The sequence below is a fragment of the Pungitius pungitius genome, unplaced genomic scaffold (assembly GCF_949316345.1).
Source record: "Pungitius pungitius unplaced genomic scaffold, fPunPun2.1 scaffold_42, whole genome shotgun sequence".
Classification (NCBI taxonomy): domain Eukaryota; kingdom Metazoa; phylum Chordata; class Actinopteri; order Perciformes; family Gasterosteidae; genus Pungitius; species Pungitius pungitius.
In genome coordinates this window covers 185,525-199,243 of record NW_026909920.1, presented here as the reverse complement: position 1 = coordinate 199,243, position 13,719 = coordinate 185,525, and the positions used below count along the sequence as shown (strand labels likewise).

Here is a 13,719-nt window from a genome sequence, read left to right as displayed (position 1 = left end):
ATTGTAGAAGAGATGCAATAGGAAGAAGATGAAAGGTGGCTTACGTCCATACCATCGTCAGGCCATTTGAGGTGGCGGGGACTGCAATGGCCATTCACCGATTGGCTGGGACCCCTGGGCGGGTCTTCTCTAGTCCATCCAATTTTCGGCATGGGATGTCACAGCCTTCTTTGCATACCCTTATTTAACCCACACAAAGATGCCAACGGCAGGCGTGTCATAATTCATTGACGCATTATAAAGGATTAGGAAAAAGATAAAAAGCAGCTTACGGCCATACCTCTCTGGTTCCGCCCGATCTCGTCTGATCTCGGAAGCTAAGCAGAGCAGGGCCTGGTTAGTACCTGGATGGAAGACCGCCTGGGAATCCCAGGTGCCGTAAGCTTTTTCACTTCTCTCTCCGAAAGCCGCCGAGCGCCGCAGATTGTACACCTACAAATTACAAAAAGAATATCACATTGTTGAAGAGATGCATGTTTAGTGTTGTTTTAACGTTGGATATGAAAGGAAATTAGACAATATTATCCAAAATGATTCCGTTTCATGATTGCTAAATTAGTGTTGATCAACATTTACGATTGGCATACTATTGTTTGTAATTTAGCCGTTGAAATACAGGTGCTAACCCAACATGTTAGAATTGCCAGTGAAGAAAAGTAAAGTTACCTTCAGGCTTTAGGAACCTCTCTTGCCAATGCTAAGAACTGCTTCAATTTTAGAAAAAGAAACTTCTGATTATCTTTGACACGTTTTAAAGGATTAGGAAAAAGATGAAAAGCAGCTTACGGCCATACCTCTCTGGTTCCGCCCGATCTCGTCTGATCTCGGAAGCTAAGCAGAGCAGGGCCTGGTTAGTACCTGGATGGAAGACCGCCTGGGAATCCCAGGTGCCGTAAGCTTTTTCACTTCTCTCTCTGAAAGCCGCCCAGCGCCGTAGATTGTACACCTACACAATTGTAAAAAAAATGTCACATTGTAGAAGAGATGCAATAGGAAGAAGATGAAAGGTGGCTTACGTCCATACCATCGTCAGGCCATTTGAGGTGGCGGGGACTGCAATGGCCATTCACCGATTGGCTGGGACCCCTGGGCGGGTCTTCTCTAGTCCATCCAATTTTCGGCATGGGATGTCACAGCCTTCTTTGCATACCCTTATTTAACCCACACAAAGATGCCAACGGCAGGCGTGTCATAATTCATTGACGCATTATAAAGGATTAGGAAAAAGATAAAAAGCAGCTTACGGCCATACCTCTCTGGTTCTGCCTGATCTCGGAAGCTAAGCAGAGCAGGGCCTGGTTAGTACCTGGATGGAAGACCGCCTGGGAATCCCAGGTGCCGTAAGCTTTTTCACTTCTCTCTCTGAAAGCCGCCCAGCGCCGTAGATTGTACACCTACACAATTGTAAAAAAAATGTCACATTGTAGAAGAGATGCAATAGGAAGAAGATGAAAGGTGGCTTACGTCCATACCATCGTCAGGCCATTTGAGGTGGCGGGGACTGCAATGGCCATTCACCGATTGGCTGGGACCCCTGGGCGGGTCTTCTCTAGTCCATCCAATTTTCGGCATGGGATGTCACAGCCTTCTTTGCATACCCTTATTTAACCCACACAAAGATGCCAACGGCAGGCGTGTCATAATTCATTGACGCATTATAAAGGATTAGGAAAAAGATAAAAAGCAGCTTACGGCCATACCTCTCTGGTTCCGCCCGATCTCGTCTGATCTCGGAAGCTAAGCAGAGCAGGGCCTGGTTAGTACCTGGATGGAAGACCGCCTGGGAATCCCAGGTGCCGTAAGCTTTTTCACTTCTCTCTCCGAAAGCCGCCGAGCGCCGCAGATTGTACACCTACAAATTACAAAAAGAATATCACATTGTTGAAGAGATGCATGTTTAGTGTTGTTTTAACGTTGGATATGAAAGGAAATTAGACAATAATATCCAAAATGATTCCGTTTCATGATTGCTAAATTAGTGTTGATCAACATTTACGATTGGCATACTATTGTTTGTAATTTAGCCGTTGAAATACAGGTGCTAACCCAACATGTTAGAATTGCCAGTGAAGAAAAGTAAAGTTACCTTCAGGCTTTAGGAACCTCTCTTGCCAATGCTAAGAACTGCTTCAATTTTAGAAAAAGAAACTTCTGATTATCTTTGACACGTTTTAAAGGATTAGGAAAAAGATGAAAAGCAGCTTACGGCCATACCTCTCTGGTTCCGCCCGATCTCGTCTGATCTCGGAAGCTAAGCAGAGCAGGGCCTGGTTAGTACCTGGATGGAAGACCGCCTGGGAATCCCAGGTGCCGTAAGCTTTTTCACTTCTCTCTCTGAAAGCCGCCCAGCGCCGTAGATTGTACACCTACACAATTGTAAAAAAAATGTCACATTGTAGAAGAGATGCAATAGGAAGAAGATGAAAGGTGGCTTACGTCCATACCATCGTCAGGCCATTTGAGGTGGCGGGGACTGCAATGGCCATTCACCGATTGGCTGGGACCCCTGGGCGGGTCTTCTCTAGTCCATCCAATTTTCGGCATGGGATGTCACAGCCTTCTTTGCATACCCTTATTTAACCCACACAAAGATGCCAACGGCAGGCGTGTCATAATTCATTGACGCATTATAAAGGATTAGGAAAAAGATAAAAAGCAGCTTACGGCCATACCTCTCTGGTTCCGCCCGATCTCGTCTGATCTCGGAAGCTAAGCAGAGCAGGGCCTGGTTAGTACCTGGATGGAAGACCGCCTGGGAATCCCAGGTGCCGTAAGCTTTTTCACTTCTCTCTCCGAAAGCCGCCGAGCGCCGCAGATTGTACACCTACAAATTACAAAAAGAATATCACATTGTTGAAGAGATGCATGTTTAGTGTTGTTTTAACGTTGGATATGAAAGGAAATTAGACAATATTATCCAAAATGATTCCGTTTCATGATTGCTAAATTAGTGTTGATCAACATTTACGATTGGCATACTATTGTTTGTAATTTAGCCGTTGAAATACAGGTGCTAACCCAACATGTTAGAATTGCCAGTGAAGAAAAGTAAAGTTACCTTCAGGCTTTAGGAACCTCTCTTGCCAATGCTAAGAACTGCTTCAATTTTAGAAAAAGAAACTTCTGATTATCTTTGACACGTTTTAAAGGATTAGGAAAAAGATGAAAAGCAGCTTACGGCCATACCTCTCTGGTTCCGCCCGATCTCGTCTGATCTCGGAAGCTAAGCAGAGCAGGGCCTGGTTAGTACCTGGATGGAAGACCGCCTGGGAATCCCAGGTGCCGTAAGCTTTTTCACTTCTCTCTCTGAAAGCCGCCCAGCGCCGTAGATTGTACACCTACACAATTGTAAAAAAAATGTCACATTGTAGAAGAGATGCAATAGGAAGAAGATGAAAGGTGGCTTACGTCCATACCATCGTCAGGCCATTTGAGGTGGCGGGGACTGCAATGGCCATTCACCGATTGGCTGGGACCCCTGGGCGGGTCTTCTCTAGTCCATCCAATTTTCGGCATGGGATGTCACAGCCTTCTTTGCATACCCTTATTTAACCCACACAAAGATGCCAACGGCAGGCGTGTCATAATTCATTGACGCATTATAAAGGATTAGGAAAAAGATAAAAAGCAGCTTACGGCCATACCTCTCTGGTTCCGCCCGATCTCGTCTGATCTCGGAAGCTAAGCAGAGCAGGGCCTGGTTAGTACCTGGATGGAAGACCGCCTGGGAATCCCAGGTGCCGTAAGCTTTTTCACTTCTCTCTCTGAAAGCCGCCCAGCGCCGTAGATTGTACACCTACACAATTGTAAAAAAAATGTCACATTGTAGAAGAGATGCAATAGGAAGAAGATGAAAGGTGGCTTACGTCCATACCATCGTCAGGCCATTTGAGGTGGCGGGGACTGCAATGGCCATTCACCGATTGGCTGGGACCCCTGGGCGGGTCTTCTCTAGTCCATCCAATTTTCGGCATGGGATGTCACAGCCTTCTTTGCATACCCTTATTTAACCCACACAAAGATGCCAACGGCAGGCGTGTCATAATTCATTGACGCATTATAAAGGATTAGGAAAAAGATAAAAAGCAGCTTACGGCCATACCTCTCTGGTTCCGCCTGATCTCGGAAGCTAAGCAGAGCAGGGCCTGGTTAGTACCTGGATGGAAGACCGCCTGGGAATCCCAGGTGCCGTAAGCTTTTTCACTTCTCTCTCTGAAAGCCGCCCAGCGCCGTAGATTGTACACCTACACAATTGTAAAAAAAATGTCACATTGTAGAAGAGATGCAATAGGAAGAAGATGAAAGGTGGCTTACGTCCATACCATCGTCAGGCCATTTGAGGTGGCGGGGACTGCAATGGCCATTCACCGATTGGCTGGGACCCCTGGGCGGGTCTTCTCTAGTCCATCCAATTTTCGGCATGGGATGTCACAGCCTTCTTTGCATACCCTTATTTAACCCACACAAAGATGCCAACGGCAGGCGTGTCATAATTCATTGACGCATTATAAAGGATTAGGAAAAAGATAAAAAGCAGCTTACGGCCATACCTCTCTGGTTCCGCCCGATCTCGTCTGATCTCGGAAGCTAAGCAGAGCAGGGCCTGGTTAGTACCTGGATGGAAGACCGCCTGGGAATCCCAGGTGCCGTAAGCTTTTTCACTTCTCTCTCCGAAAGCCGCCGAGCGCCGCAGATTGTACACCTACAAATTACAAAAAGAATATCACATTGTTGAAGAGATGCATGTTTAGTGTTGTTTTAACGTTGGATATGAAAGGAAATTAGACAATAATATCCAAAATGATTCCGTTTCATGATTGCTAAATTAGTGTTGATCAACATTTACGATTGGCATACTATTGTTTGTAATTTAGCCGTTGAAATACAGGTGCTAACCCAACATGTTAGAATTGCCAGTGAAGAAAAGTAAAGTTACCTTCAGGCTTTAGGAACCTCTCTTGCCAATGCTAAGAACTGCTTCAATTTTAGAAAAAGAAACTTCTGATTATCTTTGACACGTTTTAAAGGATTAGGAAAAAGATGAAAAGCAGCTTACGGCCATACCTCTCTGGTTCCGCCCGATCTCGTCTGATCTCGGAAGCTAAGCAGAGCAGGGCCTGGTTAGTACCTGGATGGAAGACCGCCTGGGAATCCCAGGTGCCGTAAGCTTTTTCACTTCTCTCTCTGAAAGCCGCCCAGCGCCGTAGATTGTACACCTACACAATTGTAAAAAAAATGTCACATTGTAGAAGAGATGCAATAGGAAGAAGATGAAAGGTGGCTTACGTCCATACCATCGTCAGGCCATTTGAGGTGGCGGGGACTGCAATGGCCATTCACCGATTGGCTGGGACCCCTGGGCGGGTCTTCTCTAGTCCATCCAATTTTCGGCATGGGATGTCACAGCCTTCTTTGCATACCCTTATTTAACCCACACAAAGATGCCAACGGCAGGCGTGTCATAATTCATTGACGCATTATAAAGGATTAGGAAAAAGATAAAAAGCAGCTTACGGCCATACCTCTCTGGTTCCGCCCGATCTCGTCTGATCTCGGAAGCTAAGCAGAGCAGGGCCTGGTTAGTACCTGGATGGAAGACCGCCTGGGAATCCCAGGTGCCGTAAGCTTTTTCACTTCTCTCTCCGAAAGCCGCCGAGCGCCGCAGATTGTACACCTACAAATTACAAAAAGAATATCACATTGTTGAAGAGATGCATGTTTAGTGTTGTTTTAACGTTGGATATGAAAGGAAATTAGACAATATTATCCAAAATGATTCCGTTTCATGATTGCTAAATTAGTGTTGATCAACATTTACGATTGGCATACTATTGTTTGTAATTTAGCCGTTGAAATACAGGTGCTAACCCAACATGTTAGAATTGCCAGTGAAGAAAAGTAAAGTTACCTTCAGGCTTTAGGAACCTCTCTTGCCAATGCTAAGAACTGCTTCAATTTTAGAAAAAGAAACTTCTGATTATCTTTGACACGTTTTAAAGGATTAGGAAAAAGATGAAAAGCAGCTTACGGCCATACCTCTCTGGTTCCGCCCGATCTCGTCTGATCTCGGAAGCTAAGCAGAGCAGGGCCTGGTTAGTACCTGGATGGAAGACCGCCTGGGAATCCCAGGTGCCGTAAGCTTTTTCACTTCTCTCTCTGAAAGCCGCCCAGCGCCGTAGATTGTACACCTACACAATTGTAAAAAAAATGTCACATTGTAGAAGAGATGCAATAGGAAGAAGATGAAAGGTGGCTTACGTCCATACCATCGTCAGGCCATTTGAGGTGGCGGGGACTGCAATGGCCATTCACCGATTGGCTGGGACCCCTGGGCGGGTCTTCTCTAGTCCATCCAATTTTCGGCATGGGATGTCACAGCCTTCTTTGCATACCCTTATTTAACCCACACAAAGATGCCAACGGCAGGCGTGTCATAATTCATTGACGCATTATAAAGGATTAGGAAAAAGATAAAAAGCAGCTTACGGCCATACCTCTCTGGTTCCGCCTGATCTCGGAAGCTAAGCAGAGCAGGGCCTGGTTAGTACCTGGATGGAAGACCGCCTGGGAATCCCAGGTGCCGTAAGCTTTTTCACTTCTCTCTCTGAAAGCCGCCCAGCGCCGTAGATTGTACACCTACACAATTGTAAAAAAAATGTCACATTGTAGAAGAGATGCAATAGGAAGAAGATGAAAGGTGGCTTACGTCCATACCATCGTCAGGCCATTTGAGGTGGCGGGGACTGCAATGGCCATTCACCGATTGGCTGGGACCCCTGGGCGGGTCTTCTCTAGTCCATCCAATTTTCGGCATGGGATGTCACAGCCTTCTTTGCATACCCTTATTTAACCCACACAAAGATGCCAACGGCAGGCGTGTCATAATTCATTGACGCATTATAAAGGATTAGGAAAAAGATAAAAAGCAGCTTACGGCCATACCTCTCTGGTTCCGCCCGATCTCGTCTGATCTCGGAAGCTAAGCAGAGCAGGGCCTGGTTAGTACCTGGATGGAAGACCGCCTGGGAATCCCAGGTGCCGTAAGCTTTTTCACTTCTCTCTCCGAAAGCCGCCGAGCGCCGCAGATTGTACACCTACAAATTACAAAAAGAATATCACATTGTTGAAGAGATGCATGTTTAGTGTTGTTTTAACGTTGGATATGAAAGGAAATTAGACAATAATATCCAAAATGATTCCGTTTCATGATTGCTAAATTAGTGTTGATCAACATTTACGATTGGCATACTATTGTTTGTAATTTAGCCGTTGAAATACAGGTGCTAACCCAACATGTTAGAATTGCCAGTGAAGAAAAGTAAAGTTACCTTCAGGCTTTAGGAACCTCTCTTGCCAATGCTAAGAACTGCTTCAATTTTAGAAAAAGAAACTTCTGATTATCTTTGACACGTTTTAAAGGATTAGGAAAAAGATGAAAAGCAGCTTACGGCCATACCTCTCTGGTTCCGCCCGATCTCGTCTGATCTCGGAAGCTAAGCAGAGCAGGGCCTGGTTAGTACCTGGATGGAAGACCGCCTGGGAATCCCAGGTGCCGTAAGCTTTTTCACTTCTCTCTCTGAAAGCCGCCCAGCGCCGTAGATTGTACACCTACACAATTGTAAAAAAAATGTCACATTGTAGAAGAGATGCAATAGGAAGAAGATGAAAGGTGGCTTACGTCCATACCATCGTCAGGCCATTTGAGGTGGCGGGGACTGCAATGGCCATTCACCGATTGGCTGGGACCCCTGGGCGGGTCTTCTCTAGTCCATCCAATTTTCGGCATGGGATGTCACAGCCTTCTTTGCATACCCTTATTTAACCCACACAAAGATGCCAACGGCAGGCGTGTCATAATTCATTGACGCATTATAAAGGATTAGGAAAAAGATAAAAAGCAGCTTACGGCCATACCTCTCTGGTTCCGCCCGATCTCGTCTGATCTCGGAAGCTAAGCAGAGCAGGGCCTGGTTAGTACCTGGATGGAAGACCGCCTGGGAATCCCAGGTGCCGTAAGCTTTTTCACTTCTCTCTCCGAAAGCCGCCGAGCGCCGCAGATTGTACACCTACAAATTACAAAAAGAATATCACATTGTTGAAGAGATGCATGTTTAGTGTTGTTTTAACGTTGGATATGAAAGGAAATTAGACAATATTATCCAAAATGATTCCGTTTCATGATTGCTAAATTAGTGTTGATCAACATTTACGATTGGCATACTATTGTTTGTAATTTAGCCGTTGAAATACAGGTGCTAACCCAACATGTTAGAATTGCCAGTGAAGAAAAGTAAAGTTACCTTCAGGCTTTAGGAACCTCTCTTGCCAATGCTAAGAACTGCTTCAATTTTAGAAAAAGAAACTTCTGATTATCTTTGACACGTTTTAAAGGATTAGGAAAAAGATGAAAAGCAGCTTACGGCCATACCTCTCTGGTTCCGCCCGATCTCGTCTGATCTCGGAAGCTAAGCAGAGCAGGGCCTGGTTAGTACCTGGATGGAAGACCGCCTGGGAATCCCAGGTGCCGTAAGCTTTTTCACTTCTCTCTCTGAAAGCCGCCCAGCGCCGTAGATTGTACACCTACACAATTGTAAAAAAAATGTCACATTGTAGAAGAGATGCAATAGGAAGAAGATGAAAGGTGGCTTACGTCCATACCATCGTCAGGCCATTTGAGGTGGCGGGGACTGCAATGGCCATTCACCGATTGGCTGGGACCCCTGGGCGGGTCTTCTCTAGTCCATCCAATTTTCGGCATGGGATGTCACAGCCTTCTTTGCATACCCTTATTTAACCCACACAAAGATGCCAACGGCAGGCGTGTCATAATTCATTGACGCATTATAAAGGATTAGGAAAAAGATAAAAAGCAGCTTACGGCCATACCTCTCTGGTTCCGCCTGATCTCGGAAGCTAAGCAGAGCAGGGCCTGGTTAGTACCTGGATGGAAGACCGCCTGGGAATCCCAGGTGCCGTAAGCTTTTTCACTTCTCTCTCTGAAAGCCGCCCAGCGCCGTAGATTGTACACCTACACAATTGTAAAAAAAATGTCACATTGTAGAAGAGATGCAATAGGAAGAAGATGAAAGGTGGCTTACGTCCATACCATCGTCAGGCCATTTGAGGTGGCGGGGACTGCAATGGCCATTCACCGATTGGCTGGGACCCCTGGGCGGGTCTTCTCTAGTCCATCCAATTTTCGGCATGGGATGTCACAGCCTTCTTTGCATACCCTTATTTAACCCACACAAAGATGCCAACGGCAGGCGTGTCATAATTCATTGACGCATTATAAAGGATTAGGAAAAAGATAAAAAGCAGCTTACGGCCATACCTCTCTGGTTCCGCCCGATCTCGTCTGATCTCGGAAGCTAAGCAGAGCAGGGCCTGGTTAGTACCTGGATGGAAGACCGCCTGGGAATCCCAGGTGCCGTAAGCTTTTTCACTTCTCTCTCCGAAAGCCGCCGAGCGCCGCAGATTGTACACCTACAAATTACAAAAAGAATATCACATTGTTGAAGAGATGCATGTTTAGTGTTGTTTTAACGTTGGATATGAAAGGAAATTAGACAATAATATCCAAAATGATTCCGTTTCATGATTGCTAAATTAGTGTTGATCAACATTTACGATTGGCATACTATTGTTTGTAATTTAGCCGTTGAAATACAGGTGCTAACCCAACATGTTAGAATTGCCAGTGAAGAAAAGTAAAGTTACCTTCAGGCTTTAGGAACCTCTCTTGCCAATGCTAAGAACTGCTTCAATTTTAGAAAAAGAAACTTCTGATTATCTTTGACACGTTTTAAAGGATTAGGAAAAAGATGAAAAGCAGCTTACGGCCATACCTCTCTGGTTCCGCCCGATCTCGTCTGATCTCGGAAGCTAAGCAGAGCAGGGCCTGGTTAGTACCTGGATGGAAGACCGCCTGGGAATCCCAGGTGCCGTAAGCTTTTTCACTTCTCTCTCTGAAAGCCGCCCAGCGCCGTAGATTGTACACCTACACAATTGTAAAAAAAATGTCACATTGTAGAAGAGATGCAATAGGAAGAAGATGAAAGGTGGCTTACGTCCATACCATCGTCAGGCCATTTGAGGTGGCGGGGACTGCAATGGCCATTCACCGATTGGCTGGGACCCCTGGGCGGGTCTTCTCTAGTCCATCCAATTTTCGGCATGGGATGTCACAGCCTTCTTTGCATACCCTTATTTAACCCACACAAAGATGCCAACGGCAGGCGTGTCATAATTCATTGACGCATTATAAAGGATTAGGAAAAAGATAAAAAGCAGCTTACGGCCATACCTCTCTGGTTCCGCCCGATCTCGTCTGATCTCGGAAGCTAAGCAGAGCAGGGCCTGGTTAGTACCTGGATGGAAGACCGCCTGGGAATCCCAGGTGCCGTAAGCTTTTTCACTTCTCTCTCTGAAAGCCGCCCAGCGCCGTAGATTGTACACCTACACAATTGTAAAAAAAATGTCACATTGTAGAAGAGATGCAATAGGAAGAAGATGAAAGGTGGCTTACGTCCATACCATCGTCAGGCCATTTGAGGTGGCGGGGACTGCAATGGCCATTCACCGATTGGCTGGGACCCCTGGGCGGGTCTTCTCTAGTCCATCCAATTTTCGGCATGGGATGTCACAGCCTTCTTTGCATACCCTTATTTAACCCACACAAAGATGCCAACGGCAGGCGTGTCATAATTCATTGACGCATTATAAAGGATTAGGAAAAAGATAAAAAGCAGCTTACGGCCATACCTCTCTGGTTCCGCCTGATCTCGGAAGCTAAGCAGAGCAGGGCCTGGTTAGTACCTGGATGGAAGACCGCCTGGGAATCCCAGGTGCCGTAAGCTTTTTCACTTCTCTCTCTGAAAGCCGCCCAGCGCCGTAGATTGTACACCTACACAATTGTAAAAAAAATGTCACATTGTAGAAGAGATGCAATAGGAAGAAGATGAAAGGTGGCTTACGTCCATACCATCGTCAGGCCATTTGAGGTGGCGGGGACTGCAATGGCCATTCACCGATTGGCTGGGACCCCTGGGCGGGTCTTCTCTAGTCCATCCAATTTTCGGCATGGGATGTCACAGCCTTCTTTGCATACCCTTATTTAACCCACACAAAGATGCCAACGGCAGGCGTGTCATAATTCATTGACGCATTATAAAGGATTAGGAAAAAGATAAAAAGCAGCTTACGGCCATACCTCTCTGGTTCCGCCCGATCTCGTCTGATCTCGGAAGCTAAGCAGAGCAGGGCCTGGTTAGTACCTGGATGGAAGACCGCCTGGGAATCCCAGGTGCCGTAAGCTTTTTCACTTCTCTCTCCGAAAGCCGCCGAGCGCCGCAGATTGTACACCTACAAATTACAAAAAGAATATCACATTGTTGAAGAGATGCATGTTTAGTGTTGTTTTAACGTTGGATATGAAAGGAAATTAGACAATAATATCCAAAATGATTCCGTTTCATGATTGCTAAATTAGTGTTGATCAACATTTACGATTGGCATACTATTGTTTGTAATTTAGCCGTTGAAATACAGGTGCTAACCCAACATGTTAGAATTGCCAGTGAAGAAAAGTAAAGTTACCTTCAGGCTTTAGGAACCTCTCTTGCCAATGCTAAGAACTGCTTCAATTTTAGAAAAAGAAACTTCTGATTATCTTTGACACGTTTTAAAGGATTAGGAAAAAGATGAAAAGCAGCTTACGGCCATACCTCTCTGGTTCCGCCCGATCTCGTCTGATCTCGGAAGCTAAGCAGAGCAGGGCCTGGTTAGTACCTGGATGGAAGACCGCCTGGGAATCCCAGGTGCCGTAAGCTTTTTCACTTCTCTCTCTGAAAGCCGCCCAGCGCCGTAGATTGTACACCTACACAATTGTAAAAAAAATGTCACATTGTAGAAGAGATGCAATAGGAAGAAGATGAAAGGTGGCTTACGTCCATACCATCGTCAGGCCATTTGAGGTGGCGGGGACTGCAATGGCCATTCACCGATTGGCTGGGACCCCTGGGCGGGTCTTCTCTAGTCCATCCAATTTTCGGCATGGGATGTCACAGCCTTCTTTGCATACCCTTATTTAACCCACACAAAGATGCCAACGGCAGGCGTGTCATAATTCATTGACGCATTATAAAGGATTAGGAAAAAGATAAAAAGCAGCTTACGGCCATACCTCTCTGGTTCCGCCCGATCTCGTCTGATCTCGGAAGCTAAGCAGAGCAGGGCCTGGTTAGTACCTGGATGGAAGACCGCCTGGGAATCCCAGGTGCCGTAAGCTTTTTCACTTCTCTCTCTGAAAGCCGCCCAGCGCCGTAGATTGTACACCTACACAATTGTAAAAAAAATGTCACATTGTAGAAGAGATGCAATAGGAAGAAGATGAAAGGTGGCTTACGTCCATACCATCGTCAGGCCATTTGAGGTGGCGGGGACTGCAATGGCCATTCACCGATTGGCTGGGACCCCTGGGCGGGTCTTCTCTAGTCCATCCAATTTTCGGCATGGGATGTCACAGCCTTCTTTGCATACCCTTATTTAACCCACACAAAGATGCCAACGGCAGGCGTGTCATAATTCATTGACGCATTATAAAGGATTAGGAAAAAGATAAAAAGCAGCTTACGGCCATACCTCTCTGGTTCCGCCCGATCTCGTCTGATCTCGGAAGCTAAGCAGAGCAGGGCCTGGTTAGTACCTGGATGGAAGACCGCCTGGGAATCCCAGGTGCCGTAAGCTTTTTCACTTCTCTCTCCGAAAGCCGCCGAGCGCCGCAGATTGTACACCTACAAATTACAAAAAGAATATCACATTGTTGAAGAGATGCATGTTTAGTGTTGTTTTAACGTTGGATATGAAAGGAAATTAGACAATAATATCCAAAATGATTCCGTTTCATGATTGCTAAATTAGTGTTGATCAACATTTACGATTGGCATACTATTGTTTGTAATTTAGCCGTTGAAATACAGGTGCTAACCCAACATGTTAGAATTGCCAGTGAAGAAAAGTAAAGTTACCTTCAGGCTTTAGGAACCTCTCTTGCCAATGCTAAGAACTGCTTCAATTTTAGAAAAAGAAACTTCTGATTATCTTTGACACGTTTTAAAGGATTAGGAAAAAGATGAAAAGCAGCTTACGGCCATACCTCTCTGGTTCCGCCCGATCTCGTCTGATCTCGGAAGCTAAGCAGAGCAGGGCCTGGTTAGTACCTGGATGGAAGACCGCCTGGGAATCCCAGGTGCCGTAAGCTTTTTCACTTCTCTCTCTGAAAGCCGCCCAGCGCCGTAGATTGTACACCTACACAATTGTAAAAAAAATGTCACATTGTAGAAGAGATGCAATAGGAAGAAGATGAAAGGTGGCTTACGTCCATACCATCGTCAGGCCATTTGAGGTGGCGGGGACTGCAATGGCCATTCACCGATTGGCTGGGACCCCTGGGCGGGTCTTCTCTAGTCCATCCAATTTTCGGCATGGGATGTCACAGCCTTCTTTGCATACCCTTATTTAACCCACACAAAGATGCCAACGGCAGGCGTGTCATAATTCATTGACGCATTATAAAGGATTAGGAAAAAGATAAAAAGCAGCTTACGGCCATACCTCTCTGGTTCCGCCCGATCTCGTCTGATCTCGGAAGCTAAGCAGAGCAGGGCCTGGTTAGTACCTGGATGGAAGACCGCCTGGGAATCCCAGGTGCCGTAAGCT

General features: G+C 46.0%; 24 non-coding genes and 5 pseudogenes across 24 annotated transcripts; all 29 read left to right on the top strand.

The window, feature by feature from the left end:
* The first annotated feature begins 266 nt into the window (after positions 1 to 266).
* LOC134124063 (5S ribosomal RNA) lies at positions 267 to 385 on the top strand. The gene has a single exon (XR_009955547.1). It is a non-coding gene; the product is annotated as a 5S ribosomal RNA (ribosomal RNA).
* A 395-nt stretch (positions 386 to 780) lies between these two features.
* On the top strand, positions 781 to 899 carry LOC134124062 (5S ribosomal RNA). The gene has a single exon (XR_009955546.1). It is a non-coding gene; the product is annotated as a 5S ribosomal RNA (ribosomal RNA).
* A 339-nt stretch (positions 900 to 1,238) lies between these two features.
* LOC134124149 (5S ribosomal RNA) lies at positions 1,239 to 1,347 on the top strand (annotated as a pseudogene).
* A 339-nt stretch (positions 1,348 to 1,686) lies between these two features.
* Positions 1,687 to 1,805, top strand: LOC134124061 (5S ribosomal RNA). The gene has a single exon (XR_009955545.1). It is a non-coding gene; the product is annotated as a 5S ribosomal RNA (ribosomal RNA).
* Positions 1,806 to 2,200: 395 nt separating this feature from the next.
* On the top strand, positions 2,201 to 2,319 carry LOC134124060 (5S ribosomal RNA). The gene has a single exon (XR_009955544.1). It is a non-coding gene; the product is annotated as a 5S ribosomal RNA (ribosomal RNA).
* A 339-nt stretch (positions 2,320 to 2,658) lies between these two features.
* Positions 2,659 to 2,777, top strand: LOC134124059 (5S ribosomal RNA). Its single transcript, XR_009955543.1, has one exon. It is a non-coding gene; the product is annotated as a 5S ribosomal RNA (ribosomal RNA).
* Positions 2,778 to 3,172: 395 nt separating this feature from the next.
* Positions 3,173 to 3,291, top strand: LOC134124057 (5S ribosomal RNA). The gene has a single exon (XR_009955541.1). It is a non-coding gene; the product is annotated as a 5S ribosomal RNA (ribosomal RNA).
* Positions 3,292 to 3,630: 339 nt separating this feature from the next.
* Positions 3,631 to 3,749, top strand: LOC134124056 (5S ribosomal RNA). The gene has a single exon (XR_009955540.1). It is a non-coding gene; the product is annotated as a 5S ribosomal RNA (ribosomal RNA).
* Positions 3,750 to 4,088: 339 nt separating this feature from the next.
* LOC134124140 (5S ribosomal RNA) lies at positions 4,089 to 4,197 on the top strand (annotated as a pseudogene).
* A 339-nt stretch (positions 4,198 to 4,536) lies between these two features.
* On the top strand, positions 4,537 to 4,655 carry LOC134124055 (5S ribosomal RNA). The gene has a single exon (XR_009955539.1). It is a non-coding gene; the product is annotated as a 5S ribosomal RNA (ribosomal RNA).
* Positions 4,656 to 5,050: 395 nt separating this feature from the next.
* LOC134124054 (5S ribosomal RNA) lies at positions 5,051 to 5,169 on the top strand. Its single transcript, XR_009955538.1, has one exon. It is a non-coding gene; the product is annotated as a 5S ribosomal RNA (ribosomal RNA).
* A 339-nt stretch (positions 5,170 to 5,508) lies between these two features.
* LOC134124053 (5S ribosomal RNA) lies at positions 5,509 to 5,627 on the top strand. Its single transcript, XR_009955537.1, has one exon. It is a non-coding gene; the product is annotated as a 5S ribosomal RNA (ribosomal RNA).
* Positions 5,628 to 6,022: 395 nt separating this feature from the next.
* Positions 6,023 to 6,141, top strand: LOC134124052 (5S ribosomal RNA). Its single transcript, XR_009955536.1, has one exon. It is a non-coding gene; the product is annotated as a 5S ribosomal RNA (ribosomal RNA).
* Positions 6,142 to 6,480: 339 nt separating this feature from the next.
* Positions 6,481 to 6,589, top strand: LOC134124139 (5S ribosomal RNA; annotated as a pseudogene).
* Positions 6,590 to 6,928: 339 nt separating this feature from the next.
* On the top strand, positions 6,929 to 7,047 carry LOC134124051 (5S ribosomal RNA). Its single transcript, XR_009955535.1, has one exon. It is a non-coding gene; the product is annotated as a 5S ribosomal RNA (ribosomal RNA).
* A 395-nt stretch (positions 7,048 to 7,442) lies between these two features.
* On the top strand, positions 7,443 to 7,561 carry LOC134124050 (5S ribosomal RNA). The gene has a single exon (XR_009955534.1). It is a non-coding gene; the product is annotated as a 5S ribosomal RNA (ribosomal RNA).
* A 339-nt stretch (positions 7,562 to 7,900) lies between these two features.
* On the top strand, positions 7,901 to 8,019 carry LOC134124049 (5S ribosomal RNA). Its single transcript, XR_009955533.1, has one exon. It is a non-coding gene; the product is annotated as a 5S ribosomal RNA (ribosomal RNA).
* A 395-nt stretch (positions 8,020 to 8,414) lies between these two features.
* On the top strand, positions 8,415 to 8,533 carry LOC134124048 (5S ribosomal RNA). The gene has a single exon (XR_009955532.1). It is a non-coding gene; the product is annotated as a 5S ribosomal RNA (ribosomal RNA).
* Positions 8,534 to 8,872: 339 nt separating this feature from the next.
* On the top strand, positions 8,873 to 8,981 carry LOC134124138 (5S ribosomal RNA; annotated as a pseudogene).
* Positions 8,982 to 9,320: 339 nt separating this feature from the next.
* LOC134124046 (5S ribosomal RNA) lies at positions 9,321 to 9,439 on the top strand. The gene has a single exon (XR_009955530.1). It is a non-coding gene; the product is annotated as a 5S ribosomal RNA (ribosomal RNA).
* A 395-nt stretch (positions 9,440 to 9,834) lies between these two features.
* On the top strand, positions 9,835 to 9,953 carry LOC134124045 (5S ribosomal RNA). The gene has a single exon (XR_009955529.1). It is a non-coding gene; the product is annotated as a 5S ribosomal RNA (ribosomal RNA).
* A 339-nt stretch (positions 9,954 to 10,292) lies between these two features.
* On the top strand, positions 10,293 to 10,411 carry LOC134124044 (5S ribosomal RNA). The gene has a single exon (XR_009955528.1). It is a non-coding gene; the product is annotated as a 5S ribosomal RNA (ribosomal RNA).
* A 339-nt stretch (positions 10,412 to 10,750) lies between these two features.
* Positions 10,751 to 10,859, top strand: LOC134124137 (5S ribosomal RNA; annotated as a pseudogene).
* A 339-nt stretch (positions 10,860 to 11,198) lies between these two features.
* LOC134124043 (5S ribosomal RNA) lies at positions 11,199 to 11,317 on the top strand. The gene has a single exon (XR_009955527.1). It is a non-coding gene; the product is annotated as a 5S ribosomal RNA (ribosomal RNA).
* Positions 11,318 to 11,712: 395 nt separating this feature from the next.
* LOC134124042 (5S ribosomal RNA) lies at positions 11,713 to 11,831 on the top strand. The gene has a single exon (XR_009955526.1). It is a non-coding gene; the product is annotated as a 5S ribosomal RNA (ribosomal RNA).
* Positions 11,832 to 12,170: 339 nt separating this feature from the next.
* On the top strand, positions 12,171 to 12,289 carry LOC134124040 (5S ribosomal RNA). Its single transcript, XR_009955524.1, has one exon. It is a non-coding gene; the product is annotated as a 5S ribosomal RNA (ribosomal RNA).
* A 339-nt stretch (positions 12,290 to 12,628) lies between these two features.
* LOC134124039 (5S ribosomal RNA) lies at positions 12,629 to 12,747 on the top strand. Its single transcript, XR_009955523.1, has one exon. It is a non-coding gene; the product is annotated as a 5S ribosomal RNA (ribosomal RNA).
* A 395-nt stretch (positions 12,748 to 13,142) lies between these two features.
* On the top strand, positions 13,143 to 13,261 carry LOC134124038 (5S ribosomal RNA). Its single transcript, XR_009955522.1, has one exon. It is a non-coding gene; the product is annotated as a 5S ribosomal RNA (ribosomal RNA).
* Positions 13,262 to 13,600: 339 nt separating this feature from the next.
* LOC134124037 (5S ribosomal RNA) lies at positions 13,601 to 13,719 on the top strand. The gene has a single exon (XR_009955521.1). It is a non-coding gene; the product is annotated as a 5S ribosomal RNA (ribosomal RNA).